Source organism: Protopterus annectens, chromosome 1.part1, assembly GCF_019279795.1.
Source record: "Protopterus annectens isolate FY-2018-M chromosome 1.part1, PAN1.0, whole genome shotgun sequence".
Taxonomy (NCBI): Eukaryota; Metazoa; Chordata; order Ceratodontiformes; family Protopteridae; genus Protopterus; species Protopterus annectens.
Window position 1 is genome coordinate 444,946,527 of NC_056726.1, and position 14,826 is coordinate 444,961,352.

At 44.4% G+C, this 14,826-nt stretch overlaps 1 protein-coding gene across 1 annotated transcript in view; it reads left to right on the forward strand.

Moving 5' to 3' along the window:
* The window catches only part of LYST (lysosomal trafficking regulator), a 3,825,950-nt gene that overhangs the window by 998,255 nt on the left and 2,812,869 nt on the right, over positions 1–14,826 (forward strand). The window lies entirely within an intron of this gene.

The window sequence follows — 14,826 nt, forward strand, 5'->3', positions numbered from 1 at the left end:
TAGAGGGTCAAAGATACACCTCATTTTTAACATCTGTCTGTGTGGCAGAGCCAAGTCTGTTACAGCTTCCAGAACTGTAAAACTTGTGTTTCTATAGTTTCTTATTTTACTTTTTATGTTTTTATTTATTCAATGTAAATCTTACTACATGAATGAAGCAGCTAAAGCTCCATGTACTGCAGAAGAGTTTTTGACAGCACTGGGTTACTGCTTTCAAACTATAAAATACTTGATACTTCTTTGACATGAAAAGGCAGTTCCAAAACTGTGGATACAAAACCCAGAAAATTAAGTCAGTAATTGCACTGTTCAATGTCATATGAATGAAATTACTTGACATCTAGGCTTCCTAGAAAGAAATAATTGCACTGTTCAATGTTATATGAATGAAATTACTTGACATCTAGGCTTCCTAGAAAGAAAAAAGAAGCAAAAATATACAGATCTTAAAAAAAAAAGTATAACAAAATTGAAAAACACACTGCAGCCTTTCTGGTACTGCAGCAGTCTATACAGTGAAAAATATACAAAACTTCCTCAAATTGTAATTGGTAACCATTGAATCTCTAAGGAAGGTGAAGTGTTCAAAGTGCAAAACCTCTTGTGTTGTAAAGGATGTTAGCTGTTGTTCCTGTGCTACAGGGTTTGATTCCCTCAGCCCTTATTTGCCTACTGTGTGACCTTGAGCAAGTCACTTAACCATGCATTGCTCCCAGGTTAACCTTGAAAGAGGACCGTGTGTCAGGAGGGTTTTGCTGGTTAAAAATAAAATTGTGGAAAAATAATCTCCAAAAACAAGAATCAGTAACACCCAAGTACACTAAAGTTCTCTTAGGAGAAACATTCACTCTAATCCTGGCTCCCACCTACCACAACCAACATAAAGATAGTTTTCTTCCACATACTACTCTAACCCCAAAACATTCAACCCCCAACTCTAGTAATCTGACTTTTGCTGCCATAAATATTAGAAGCATAACAAGTAAAACTACTGAACTACATGCCTGGATTACTCAACACAAGCCTGATATTCTCACTGTAACTGAAATTTGGCTTAAACCCAGCATAATATCATCCATAATGACTGTATAAAGAGGAAAGGTGGTGGTATTGCTTTAATATTTCCCAACAACTACCATATTTCCTACTACAACAAACTAATACCAATTCAGTGACGCTTCTTATTACTTTCCAGAAAATTAACAAATGTAAACAAATATGTATTACTGTCCTTTGTATCCCTGCTGGCAACAATACAGCTATGCTGGAAGATATTCTGCATTGGATATCAGTAACAATTCTAAAAGAAAAAGTACTACTAGGTGATATCAATATCATTTGGACATAACCTCTAACTCCCCTACATCTAACATGAACTTATCTATATGGTTTTGCACAACTAATTAGTAGAACAAAAAGTATAGCAAGGCAGCAAATTCCTTATTAGACTGGATCATAGTATCAGACGCAAATTCACCATCATGTGTACAATGTCAGACTTTCTCAATAACCATTTTTCTATCTTTACAACCAGACATCTCAAACATCCACTTAAACAGCATGTTTATAAAACAACACACAACCTGTCCAAGTGGAAATATTCATTACTTATTTATTTTAACATTTGTTTACCAATAAAGTCTGACTGGGACAGAGCCCATTTTCAGTGGAAGCCCAGGGAGGAACACTCCAGATGCATGTCTTTGGAATGCAGGAGAAAACCAGAGCATCCTGAGGAAATGCATGCAAACTCATAGAGTACCTGCAGACTCCACACACAAGGCACCCCAGCTGAGAATTGAAGTGGAGACCTCTTGCTTGTGGGAGACAACACTAACCGCTACACCACTGCGCCGCCCATTATTACACTGTCAACTACTAACTGGAGCATCTTAGAAGGAAGAAACCAAACACAAATTACAAGTAATGCAGTTTGGCTGTCTAAAAAGAGTAGAATGCTAATGCAGAATAGAGAAAAAGCATGGAAAAATCTCAAGTATAAAATACCACAGTAGCTTGAAAACTTCAGAATGCTCCGCAACTGTACTAAAAACAAATAAATGAATACAAAAACTATACTGTAATAACATTCAGAACAATAGTGAACACATACCTAAAAAAATGGTCAGACATTAAAAAAACTGATCCTAGCAAAAAATTCAACCCTAACTCTTCTCCCAGTAACTCATCACTTGAAACTGCAGTACAGTTCAATTCTTGTTTCATAGACAGTATAGCACACCTAACCAGGGATTCCTCCACATCCAGTTCCAGCCCTACCCAACAGCCACATGTCACCACATCCACTTTCAAGTCTGTGCCCACATCCTATATAAAACAATACTTAAACTCAAGCCATGCTTTTCCTCAGTTGATGACCTGCCAAGTAAGTACCTTAAAATAGCAGCCAGTGACATTTTATAAATAAGTCAAACCAGGAAACCCAAATTTCCTTTCTGTGGAAAAAGACATAAATTATCCCTCTATACAAAGGGAGAAATTCAACAGGCATTATTAACTCTAGAACTATAGCAGTCGTATCGCCTTCCAAAATGCTTGAAAAATGTACTCTGAAACAAAACTATCTCCTGCAGGAAGAACTCCCGTCATCCACACAACACTGTTTCTGTCCCTCCCATAGTACTAACACTGCACTTTTAACTTTTATGGGTACTCTCAGTAATAGAGATAATGACAAGCTAGTCTTCTCCTTATTTCTAGACTTGTCTAAAGCCTTTGACATAGTTTGTTACAGCAAACTTCTACTTCGTATGTCTATCTCAGCCTACCATTCTATGGTTCAAAAGCTACCTGTCTAATAGGTATCAGTCAGTAAAGTGCCACTTCTCCCTCTTTCCATACCAGTCACCACTGTTGTACGAAAGGGCTGTATCCTTGGCCCCCTCCTCTTTAACATTCTCACCAAAACCCTCCAACAACTATCCACAGCAGGCCTTCCTAATACAATACGCAGATGACTCCACCCTCATATGCACATTTGACACTGTGACACATCTCCCAAAAATTACTCAGGAAGCTTTAACAGCCACTGAGACATGACTTTGTAACTCACCACTCATGCCCCCCCCCCAAAAAAAATACTTTTTTCTCCAAATCCTTCTCTCATAGAAAAATAAAATTTAATTTCCTCTCACTTAATAATACAACCATTCGGAGTCACTTCTCATAGCAAATTATTAGGGATGATAGTGGATGATGATCTTAAATGTGACCTGCATATAAACAATTGCAATAAAAAAAATCACCAAGAGCTAGGGATGCTTTACAGAGCCAAACATTCTCATTATGCAAGTAAAACAACACTTGCAACCACTTACCTCCTTCCCTTGTTACCTTATGGCACTCACATCCCAACCTGCATGCATCACAAAAAAAAACAAAATTTGAACAATCCTGTAATAAAGTGGCTAAGATTGTAGCAAATATCCATTTCGGACCCTACCACTCTATAGCACTAAAAAACACTACTGCAGTCTTCATTTTGCATTTGTCATGTCTGATGATGCAGGCGATTGCAATGGACTGTGAGGTGTCTCAGGGTGAAGGATTGCCACATACCTGAAGTATTGGATCATCCCATGCGTGGTTTCCCTTTCTAGCAACAAAATGCAGCCCAGGTATTAACAAAGAATGCATTGCTAGCAAAGTGGAGTGCAGTTTCAGTTCTTTTACGGTGTAAAGGAAGTGGTATGTCTTAGAGGGAGGGCTTCACATCAGCCATTTGTAGTAGCATGTGTTTTTGTGAGATGGAGGTGGGGCTCATGATCTTAGCACATGTAGAGAATTTTAATGGAAGTGTGGCAGATGAGTATAGGCAGTTGCATCACTGTCTTAGCTGCTCACATACCATGGAAAATGGATATGTTAGCAGACTCTGAGTTGATTGTCCACTCTTGTCCAGGAAAGCAAAATTAAAGAGTCCTTGTGTATCAAGATTTCATTGGATTCTGTCATCCCCAGATGAACCTCTTTGCCACTTGAGAGATTACAGATAATGTTCTTCGTGTTTCACTGTTGCATTCATCACACTTGGGTTATCTGCCAGCAGGTAGCCCTCAGTCGGCCAGAATACCAGAGACTTAGTACTTCCGCATCGGATGTTGTCGCTTCTTCCATGATGTCAGGTCATCAGGGGTATAAAAACAGGCAGCCGACATCATTACATCAGTTTTTCTTGCCCCAATGTCAGGAGCCCCCAAACAGGGAGCTAGGAAATAGTGTGGAAAACACCACCAGTAAAAACTAAACACCCAAACCAGTAGGAATAGCCATAGAGAAGATAGACAAGAGATAGAGAAAACCAGGGAGCTGGAGGGAGGGAAACCAGGACTGCAACAGTGAATACACTTGAACATCTACATTTATGGTAAGTGTACACAACTGTACTATGTTCTTCGTGTTTCACTGTTGCAGTCATCACACTTGGGTTGATTCCCAAAGCTGAGGAAGGGTGGAGGCAGTCAAGAAGAGTTAGGGTTGGCTAGTCTGCCTTGCAAGACTGCTGTAGCAAATCCTGCCCTGGATTTGGAAAATATAGGCAGGTGGTAATGCTTTCCAGGTAGTAGCTTCCAGTATGTCCCTGGGTAGGGACTCCCCTGAGAAATGCTGTAGAGGTAGATGTAGCCCTAGTGGAATGTGTTTTGACCCCCTGAGGTATTGGTTTTCCATGGTGCTTGTAGCAGAAATGGATGGAGAGTGCTATCCATTTGGAAATTGTTTGTTTTGAAATGGCCTTGCCCTCTGCCCCTGTTGCAAAGCTGACTAGCAGCTGGTCAGATTTTCTGAAAGGCTTAGTCCTATCAAGGTAGAACCTGAGCTGTCTGTGCATGTCCAAAGAGTGCAGGATCCTCTCCCCTTTATTCTGAGGATTAGGGAAGAAGGTAGGCAAATTGATGGATTGGTTGAGAGCCACACTGGACACCACTTTAGGCATAAAGGAAGGGTTAAGTCCTGAGGGAAACCCTGTCAGCATGGAAAATAATGAAGGGTTCCACAGCCATCAGTCCTTGTAACTCAGACACTCGTCTAGCTGAAGTGATGGCTAGAAGCAATGCTCTTTTCCAAGAGAATAATTTTAACTCTGCTGAAGCAGCAGGTTCAAAAGGGGGAAGTGTAGGCTTTTCCAGTACAAAGTTAAGGTCCCAAGCAGGGGTGGGTGCTCTCCTTGGTGGCCTTAAGTTGTTTGCCCCTATCAGGAACTGTTTGATGAGGGGGAGAGAGAAAAGGGGTGGCTCAGTATTGTAAAGAGCTGAGATGGCAGAGGCATGGATCTTAATGGAGGAGAAGGATAGGCCTCTTGTGGAGTAGATCTGCTAGGTAATCCAGGATTAGAGGTAATGAGGGCAGTGCTGTGTCCTTTCCTTTAAACTGAATCCAAGAACAATACCTTTTCCACTTTTCAGAACAGGATTTCCTAGTACTGGGCCTTCTGGCTTCAAGGATGACATCCAGCACCTGTTTGTTTATGGTTGCTGGTGTAGTATTTAAGGAATAAGCCAGGCTGCAAGATTTAGGGTTTGCAATTGTGGATGCAAATTCTGTCCCTCCTGCTGGGAAAGCAGGGTTGGGGTCTGGTGTAGGTGCCAGGCTATGCAGGAGTGTTAGTACCAGTGCTGGCGTGGCCAGTTCAGGGCAATCAGAATTGTCCTTGGCCTTTCTTGTCTTATCTTGAGTAAGACTCTTGAGAGAAGGGGCAATGGGGGGAAGGCATAGATTGAGAGGTTTTCCCATTGAAATGATAGTGCATCCACCTTCCATGCCCTGCTGTGAGGGTTCTTGGTGCAGAATTTGCTTAACTGGTGGTTGTTGGGGGAGGCAAAGAGATCCACCTCTGGGGTACCCCATTTTGGGATTTCTGCATTTCTGGTTGAAGGTGCAGGCCTCCAATTTCCACTCGTGTGGGTCTAGGAGACTTCTGCTTAAGCTGTCTGCCAGTGAGTTTTGTTTGCCTGGCAGGAATTGAGCTTGTAGATTGATTTGGTTGTCCAAGGCCGTGTTCCACAGGGCCATGGCTAACATGCAGAGTGGGTAAAAATGGGTACCCCCCTGCTTGTTTATGTACCACATAACTGTGGTGTTGTCTATTTTTATCAGCAGTTATCCTGGAAAGAGTAGGTGTCTGAAAGCTGTCAGGGCATTCTGTAAAGCTAGCATCTCTTTTTGGTTGATGTGCAGGAGAATTTGACTTAGGCTCCAGTGGTCCTGAATACATTTGCCAGCCATGTGGGCCCCCCATGCATAGTCTGATGCATCTGTGGTCAGGATCTGGGTGGCGTGGGGTAGAGCAAAAGGCAGTCCCTTGTTCTGGTTGCATGCTTCTGCCCACCAAAGGAACTCTGTCCTTAGACAAGGTATGATAGAAATGACTGTTTCCAGGTCCTGAGAATGTTGGCACCAAAGACTTTTTAAGTACCACTGAATTTTCCTCATATGCAGTCTTGCATATGGAATTAGCAGAATACATGAGGCCATGAACCCTAGGGCTTGCAGTATTTTTCTTGCAGATAGATGGGTTTTGGTGGCCATTTATTTGAAGTAATCTGTCAGATAAGGCTGTTTTTCTGAAGTGAGGAATGCCATCTGGGAAGTTGTGTCCAAGCTTGCTCCCAGGAATACAATCTTTTTGACTGGGTACCAGTTGTGATTTCCCTTCGTTGATGGTGTACCCCAATGAAGAGAGAAGGCTTTTTACAAATGCCAGGTGCTGAAGCAGCAATTTCTGACTGTCCGCCTGAATCAGGCAGTTGTCCAAGTAGGGCTAAATTTGGATTTTTCTCTGCCAGCAGTATGCAATGGCTGGAGCCAGGCATTTTGTGAATACCCTGGGCGCAGTAGATAAGCCAAAGGGAAGTGCAGAGAACTGATAATGCATAGACCCTGCTCTGAAACGTAGATACTTCCTGCATGACTCTATTATGGGGATGTGCAGATAGGCTTCTTTTAAGTCTAGGGTGACTAACCAGGCATCCTTGGCTAACATTGGGAGAAGCTGTTGCATGGTAAGCATCTTGAATTTTGGTATCACCAGGAAGGTGTTGAGAGTGGAAAGATCCAGGATTGGGTGCCAAGAGGCCTCTTTCCTGTGTACCAGGAAAAGTCTAAAATAGAATCCTTGGTCCCTCTGTTCTACTGGAACAGGCTGAATAGCTCTGATATAGAGCAGGGAAGTACTTGGTTTTGAGCCTCTGCCCACTGGTTTGGAGGAAGGTCTGGAAACCCGCTTGGGGTTGGCAGTGAATGGAAATAAAATTTGTACCCTGGGATACAATGTTGAGGATCCATCAGTCCTGAGTAATGGACATCCAGTTTTTTGCATGAAGGGCAAGTTTTCCTCCTAGGGGTACAAGCAATGGGGCAGGGCTGGGAAGTAGAGCTGAGAAGTCATTGTGAATTTTTTCCATTAGGAGGTGGCTTACCACTCCCTGCTTTAGGGTGGGGGCACTCCATTGCTTAGATCTCAGCATAACCTGAGACTGTAGTCTGGGTGGTCTCTTTCCCCTGGGTCTTGTTTGGGAAGGCTTGGAGGGGGCTGGAAAGGACCAGTGTTTTGAAGGGCAATGTCTACTGAATCTAGGTGGCTGCACTTGTAGGAATTCTTTAACAGTTTGCATAGATTTAGCCTTTTCTTCCCTCTTTTTAAGAACGTCTTCTGTTTTGGTGCCAAACAAACAGTCCTTATTCAAAGTAGTGTCTAGTAATTTTGATTTGACATGATCTGGCAAGGCCTGCTCCTTCAGCCAAGCATATCTTCTCAGTACAGAACCAGTAACTGCTGCCCTACAAGATGCTTCTAGGGCATCAAAGCCACACTGCAAAGTATGCTTACTAACTTGGTTTACAGAGTGCAAAAGCTCACGCAGTTCTTTATTTTCTGCACAATCTGGAAAAGTTACCACTTTTTGTTTAATAAGTTCCATAACATGATGCTGGTATTTCAGCATGTGAAACTGGCAATTCAATGCCCTGACAGCAAGAGTTCTTACCCCATCTGTCCAAATTTCTGGAATCCCTGTCCGAAGGGGTAGGATATTTGGCTGTAGTAGCCTTAATACCTTTAGGTCCCTGGGAAATGATCTTTGAATCAGCAGTAGGATTCTTGAAAAGAAACTTGTGAGAATCAGGTACTCTGTAGTACCTGTCTGGTTTCCTAGGGGCCAGAGGTAAAGTGCCTGGAGTACGACTGGATTCCATGAAAACATCATCCACAACATCCAGAACAGGGGGTACAGCTAAGGGCCTGTGCTGAGGCGACTCTAAAAATTCACTGAGCCTCTTTTTGGACTAAGGACAGTCTTGGCATTCCCAATGGAAATGCTCCCTTAAGGTATGCACGGTTACACCAAAAGAAAAATCCTCTGGAGGGGAGGCAGAGGGAATCTATTCCTATGCATCTGAATCCTCATAGGTGGTTAAGGGCATGTCTTCATAATCAGAAAGAACAGAGTCATCGGACTCCTAATCTGTAGAACCTGTAGGGGACTGGGTTCTTGGTCTCTTAGCAGGGGAAGGCTGGCTTCCCCTAATCAGTGTAATAAGGTCTTCAGCCATTCTAAGCATTTGTTTTTGAGGCATAAGTGCCTTAGCATGTACTTTGGTCGTCAGTTTTCTAGGCGTAGTGCGTACTCTGGGCCTAAGAAACTTGGTAGTTTTAGTTAAAAATGAAGTCATCGGTTTTATTCGAATATTGGTAGGATGAAAAACTCCCTCAGAAGCTGGTGCCTGCACAGTGGCTCCAAACTCATCTAAGGTAGAGACATCTGCTGGTTCCATAGTCAAAGAAGCATCTTGCGGCATACCGGACTCCGAATGGGTCTCAGCAGAGGCCTGCGAATCCATAGAAGGGGGCATCAGGGGCTGCAAAGGCGCCTCACTGAGTACCAGCTGACCGGCGACTAGCTTAACAGAAGCATTGTCGGCAGTTTTGGACCTATGCAGTCTGTCTTGGTTTTTATCTTTATGTTTTTTCGGAATATCAATAGTCGGATGGCTTACCAAAGCCATTCCGGAATATGGTGATCAAGAGCGAAAGAATTTAGCAACAGAGATAGCCCAATGACAAATGGTTCAGGAGTTAAACAAGGCACAAAACCAACAGCGAGGGACGTCGTGGTCTGGGCCTAAATAGGTGACACAGTAAGAATAAAAATCTCTGTGAGGTATTTGCTTTCCACAGGCAAGACAATTGTTAACTTTTTCTGACATCAGTTTAGAGAACGAAAAAGGGATCCCCAATGGGGTACTTAGCTTTAGAAGACTTCAGGCTTATTCAACTCGAAAACGAAAAATTCAGGAAGCGGCCGAGCGGCATTTGCAAACTGCTTCTGGCTCCTCCTCGGCAAGAAAGACTGATGTAATGCCGTCGGCTGCCTGTTTTTATAACCCTGACGTCATGGAAGAAGCGACAGCATCCGACGCAGAAATACTAAGTCTCTGGTATTCTGGCCGACTGAGGGCTACCTGCAGGCAGATAACCCAAGTATGATGACTGCAACAGTGAAACACGAAGAACATCATCTGTAATCTCTCAAGTGGCAAAGAGGTTCATCTGGGGATGACAGAATCCAATACACAAGACAGAATACACTTGAACATCTACATTTATGGTAAGTGTACACAACTGTACTTTCTTCGTGTTTCACTGTTGCAATCATCACATTTGAGTTATCCCTGCCAGGGTAGCCCTAGGCTGGCCCAAATACCAGAGGCTTAGTATTTCTGCATCGGTTGCTATCGCTTCAGGACTGACGTCAGGTCATCAGTAGTATAAAGTAAGGCAGCCGACGCCATTACATCAGTCTTTCTTGCCGAGAAGCCCAAAGCAGAAGCAGTTCACATGAGTGCCGGTTGGCTGCTACCTGAATTTCATCCTCTGAATTGAAGCTGAAGTCTTCTAATGCTAAGTACCCCATTGGGGATCCTTTATTTCTTGCTCTAACCATTGTCAGAAAAAGTTAACAATTGTCTCACCTGTGGAAAGCAAATACCACACAGCCACTTTCATTCTTACTGCATAACTTGCTTAGGCCCAGACCTCGACATCCCTCGCTGTCGCTTTTGTGCTTTGTTTAACACCAGAACTGTACATCGTCGGGCCATTATTGTAGCTAGATATTTTCACTTACAGTCCTCAAATTCCAATATGGCTTCGGTAAGCCATCCGACAGCAAATCTTCCGAAAAAACGTAAAGATAAAAACAGAAACAGACTGCACAGGTCCAAGCCTACCGACGACTTCCTTTAAGCTAGTCGTCAGTTCTCCGGTCCTCAGTGAGGTGCTTTTACAGCCCCTGATGCCCGCTTCTCCGAATTCGCAGGCTGCTACTGAGACACTTTCGGAGTCCAGTATGCCGCAAAACTCTTCTTCGACTAAGGATCCTGTGGTTGTCTCTACCTTGGATGGGTCGGAGCTGCTGAGCAGGCACCAGCTTACAAGGAAGTTCTTCACACTACCGATTCGCGACATAAACCAACAACTTCTTTCACGTCTACCGTTCTTTCGAAAACTACTGAGTTTCTAAGGTCCAGGGTACAAACCACACCCAAGAAACCGACGACCCAATCTCAGGCACCTGCTTACTTGCCTCAGTCTCAAATGCTTAAAATGGCAGAAGACCTTATCATGCTGATCAGGGGAAGCCAAGCTACCCCTTCCAAAAGAAAAAGAGATCTGTCTCCAGTAGTTTTGTCTGAACAGGAGTCTGATGCATCTGAATATGAAGACATGTAACCCCTCTTTGCTTATGAGGATTCTGATGCAGAGGAATCCATTACTTCAGCCTCTCCACCCGAGGATTTTTCCTTTAGGGAAACCCCTCATACCTTAAGGGAACATTTCCAGTGGGAATGTTAGGATTACCCTCAGTCTAAAAAGAGACTCAGAGAATTCTTAGATCTTCCACAGCACAGACCCCTGGCCATTCCCCCAGTCCTGGATGTTGTGGACGATGTTTTCCTGGAGTCCAGTTTGACTCCTGACACCCTGCTTCCTGCTCCCAGCAAACATGACAGATATTACAGAGTCCCTGACTCACAAAAATTTCTTTTCAAAAATCCTACTGCTGACCTTGAGGTAATTTCTCAAGGGCCTAAAGGAATTAAAGCAACCTCTGCTAAGAATCCCACCCCCTCAGATAGGGATTCCAGATGGGGTAAAAAAGTATACACCTCTGCTACTCTTGCTATCAGAGCACTAAATTGTCAGTTCCATATGCTAAAATTTCAGCAACATACTATGGAACTCCTCAAACAAAAAGTGTCTTCCTTTCCTGCTTGTGCAGAATCTAAAGAGTTACAAGAGTTAATGTATGCTGCAAATCAAGTAACTAAGCACACCTTATACTGTGGTTTTGAAGCCCTAGAAGTTTCTTGCAGGGCAGCAGTCACCAGTTCTGTCCATAAAGGCATGCTTGGCGTAAGGAACAGCCCTTGCCAGACCATGTCAAATCTAAATTGTTGGATGCAACCTTGCACAAAGACAACTTATTTGGCACCAAGACAGAGGAGGTCTTAAAAAAGATGGAATAAAAAGCTAAATCTATGCAGACAGTTAAGGATTTTCTACAGGTCCAGCCACCCAGGTTCAGCAGACATTGCCCCTCCAAGCACTGGTCCTTTCCTGCCTCCACCAGGTCAGTTCAGCCCAGACTCTGGGGTAGCAGCCCCCCCAGACAGCAGCCACAGGGAATGCAGAGGTCAAAGCAGTGGAGTTCCTCCACTTCAAAACCCGGGAGTTCAAAGCCACCCCCCTCATGGTAAGAACTCACAATGACTCTCCTCCCCCACTCCCTCCTTCTGCCCACCTGCACTTGCCCCTAGGAGGAAAACTCTCCTTTCATGCAAGCACCTGGGCTACCATTACCAGTGACCGCTGGGTCCTCAACATAGTGTCCCAGGAATACATATTTTCATTCCACACTCTTCCAACCCCAAGAGGTTCCCAGATCTACCTCCAAATCAGTGGGCAGAGGCAAAAAAGCAAGTCCTTTCCCTGCTGTCTATGAGGGCAATAGAGTACATTCCTGCAGGACAGATAGGCCAATGTTTCTACTCCAGACTTTCTCTGGTACCCAGAAAAGAGGGCACCTGGCGCCCCATCCTTGATCTATCCATTCTAAACACCTTCCTGGTGATACCAAAATTCAAAATGCTCACCCTCCAGCAACTGCTACCCATGCTCTCCAAGGATGCTTGGCTAGCCACCCTAGACCTAAAAGAGGCCTACCTCCACATTCCTGTCAGGGAATCATGCAAGAAATGTCTACGTTTCAGGGCAGGATCTCTGCTCTTTCAGTTCTCTGTGCTTCCCTTTGACTTATCTACTGCTCCCAGACTATTTCCAAAATGTCTGGCTCCCATCATTGCCTTTTGCATTCAAAGGAATATCCAAATTTACTGATACTTAGATGACTGCCTAATTCAGGCAGACAGGAAAAGCTGCTCAAGCACCTGGCCTTTGTAAAGTCTGACCTCCCTGGGGTACACTATCAACGAAAATAAATCCAAACTAGTACCCACCCAAGGGATTATATTCCTGGGAGCAAGCCCAAACACAGCATCCCAGATGGGATTTCTTACACCAGAAAAGCAAACTTACCTCACAGCCTACTTCTCTCAACTAGCCACCAGACCCCAGTTATCTGCAAGGAAAATCCTGCAAGCTGTGGGGTTCATGGCATCTTGCATTCTACTCATTCCATATGCCAGACTGTATATGAAGAAACTTCAATGGTACCTAAAAAGCCTTTGGTGTCAACACTCTCAAGACCTGGAAACTCTTATACCAGTGATACCTTGCCTAAGGAAAGATTTTCTTTGATGGGCAGCAGCATGCTCCCACAACAAGGGACTACCTTTCTCACCAGTCCCCGCTGCCCATACCCTCACCACAGATGCATCAGACTATGCCTGTGGTGCACACCTGGACAGCAGGTGCATACAGGGCCAATGGAGCCCACAACAAATCCATCTGCACATCAACTAAAAAGGGATGTTAGCTGTCCAGCACACATCGACAGCTTTCATGCCCCTTCTCTCCCCAGGGGTTCTCCTGATCAAAACAGACAACACCACTTTGATGTGGTATATCAGTAAGCAGGGAGGAACTCATTCGTACCCTCTGTGCAGGCTGGCCATGACCCTTTGGCACACAACCTCTGCCATGCAACTCCACCTGTTAGCACAATACCTGCCAGGCTCTCTAAACTCTCTGGCAGACCACTTAAACAGAAATATTCTGGACCCACACAAGTGGCAGCTAGACCAAAGAACTTTCATCCTAATAGCTAGGAAATGGGGCACCCCAAAGGTTGACCTCTTTGCCTCCCACACCAACCATCAGCTCAGCAAGTTCTGCACCAGGTAGAATCACTGCATGACTTGGAATGTGGATGCCCTATCCTTCCCCTGGATCAATCTCTCGGCCTATGCATTTCCCCCACTACCTCTCATCACCAGGGTACTGCTCAAAATAAGGGAGGAAAAACCAAGGACAGTTTTGATTGCTCCAGACTGGCCTTGCCAGCACTGGTACCCACTGCTGTGCAGCCTGTCCCCACTGCCACCATAGCATCTCCCTCAGACCCCAACTTTCTTGACCCAGAGGGAAGGAGAATTCATGCATCCTCAATTGCAGACCCTCAATTTGATAGCCTGGATTAGGCTTATTCCCTGACCACTGATCAATCTGCCAGCCTCAGTAAACAGGTTCTAGAATCTAGAACCTAGATTCTAGATGTTTTACGTGAGGCTAGACGCTCTAGCACTAGAAAGTCTTATGCTGACAAATGGAAAAGGTTCTGCACCTGGATTGAGGCTAAGGGAGCTGATACGGCACAGCACTCCCTACCTCTCATCCTGGATTACCTAGCTGACCTGCTACACAGTGGTCTCTCCTTTTCCTCTATTAAAATTCATGCCTCTGCTATCTCTGCTCGTTTCCACACTGAGCACCCCCTTTTTCTCACACCCTCTGATCAAACAATTCCTAAGAGATGCTACCAACTTGAGGCCACCCAGAAGAGCACCTACTCTAGCTTGGGACTTTAACTTTGTGTTGGAAAAACACACCCTGCCCCCCTTTGAACCAGCATCTTCAGCAGAGTTAAAATTTCTCTCCTGGAAGACAGCTTTTCTTCTGGCCATCACTTCAGCCAGAAGAGTATCTGAGCTACAAGCACTCATGGCTGTAGAGCACTTCATCATCTTCCATGCTGACAGGGTGTCCCTCAGGACTAACCCATCCTTCATGCCCAAAGTATCCAGTGTGGCTCTCAACCAATCCATTCATTTGCCACCTTTTTCCCTAACCCACAAAACAAGGGGGAAAGGATTCTGCACTCTCTAGATGTGCACAGACAGCTCAGATTCTACCTAGATAGGACTAAATCATTTAGGAAGACTGATCAATTGTTAGTCAGCTTTGCTACAGGAGCAGAGGGCAAGGCCATATCCAAACAAACCATTTCCAAATGGATAGCACACTGCATCCATTTATGCTACAAGCAGCACGGGAAACATCCCCCCAAAGGGGTGAGGACCCATTTCACCAGAGCAACTTCCACCTCTGCAGCTTTCCTCAGAGGGTTCCCCACCAGGGTCATCCTGGAGGCTGCAACATGGACATATGTTCATACCTTCACCAAGCATTACCACCTGCCTATCTTCTCCAAGTCAAGGGCAGGCTTTGCCACAGCAGTCTTGCAGGGTATCCTAGCCAGCCCCAGTCTTCTTGATTGCCTCCACCCTTTTCTTCAGCTTTGGAAATCAACCCAAATGTGATGACTGCAACAGTGAAACATGAAGAACATA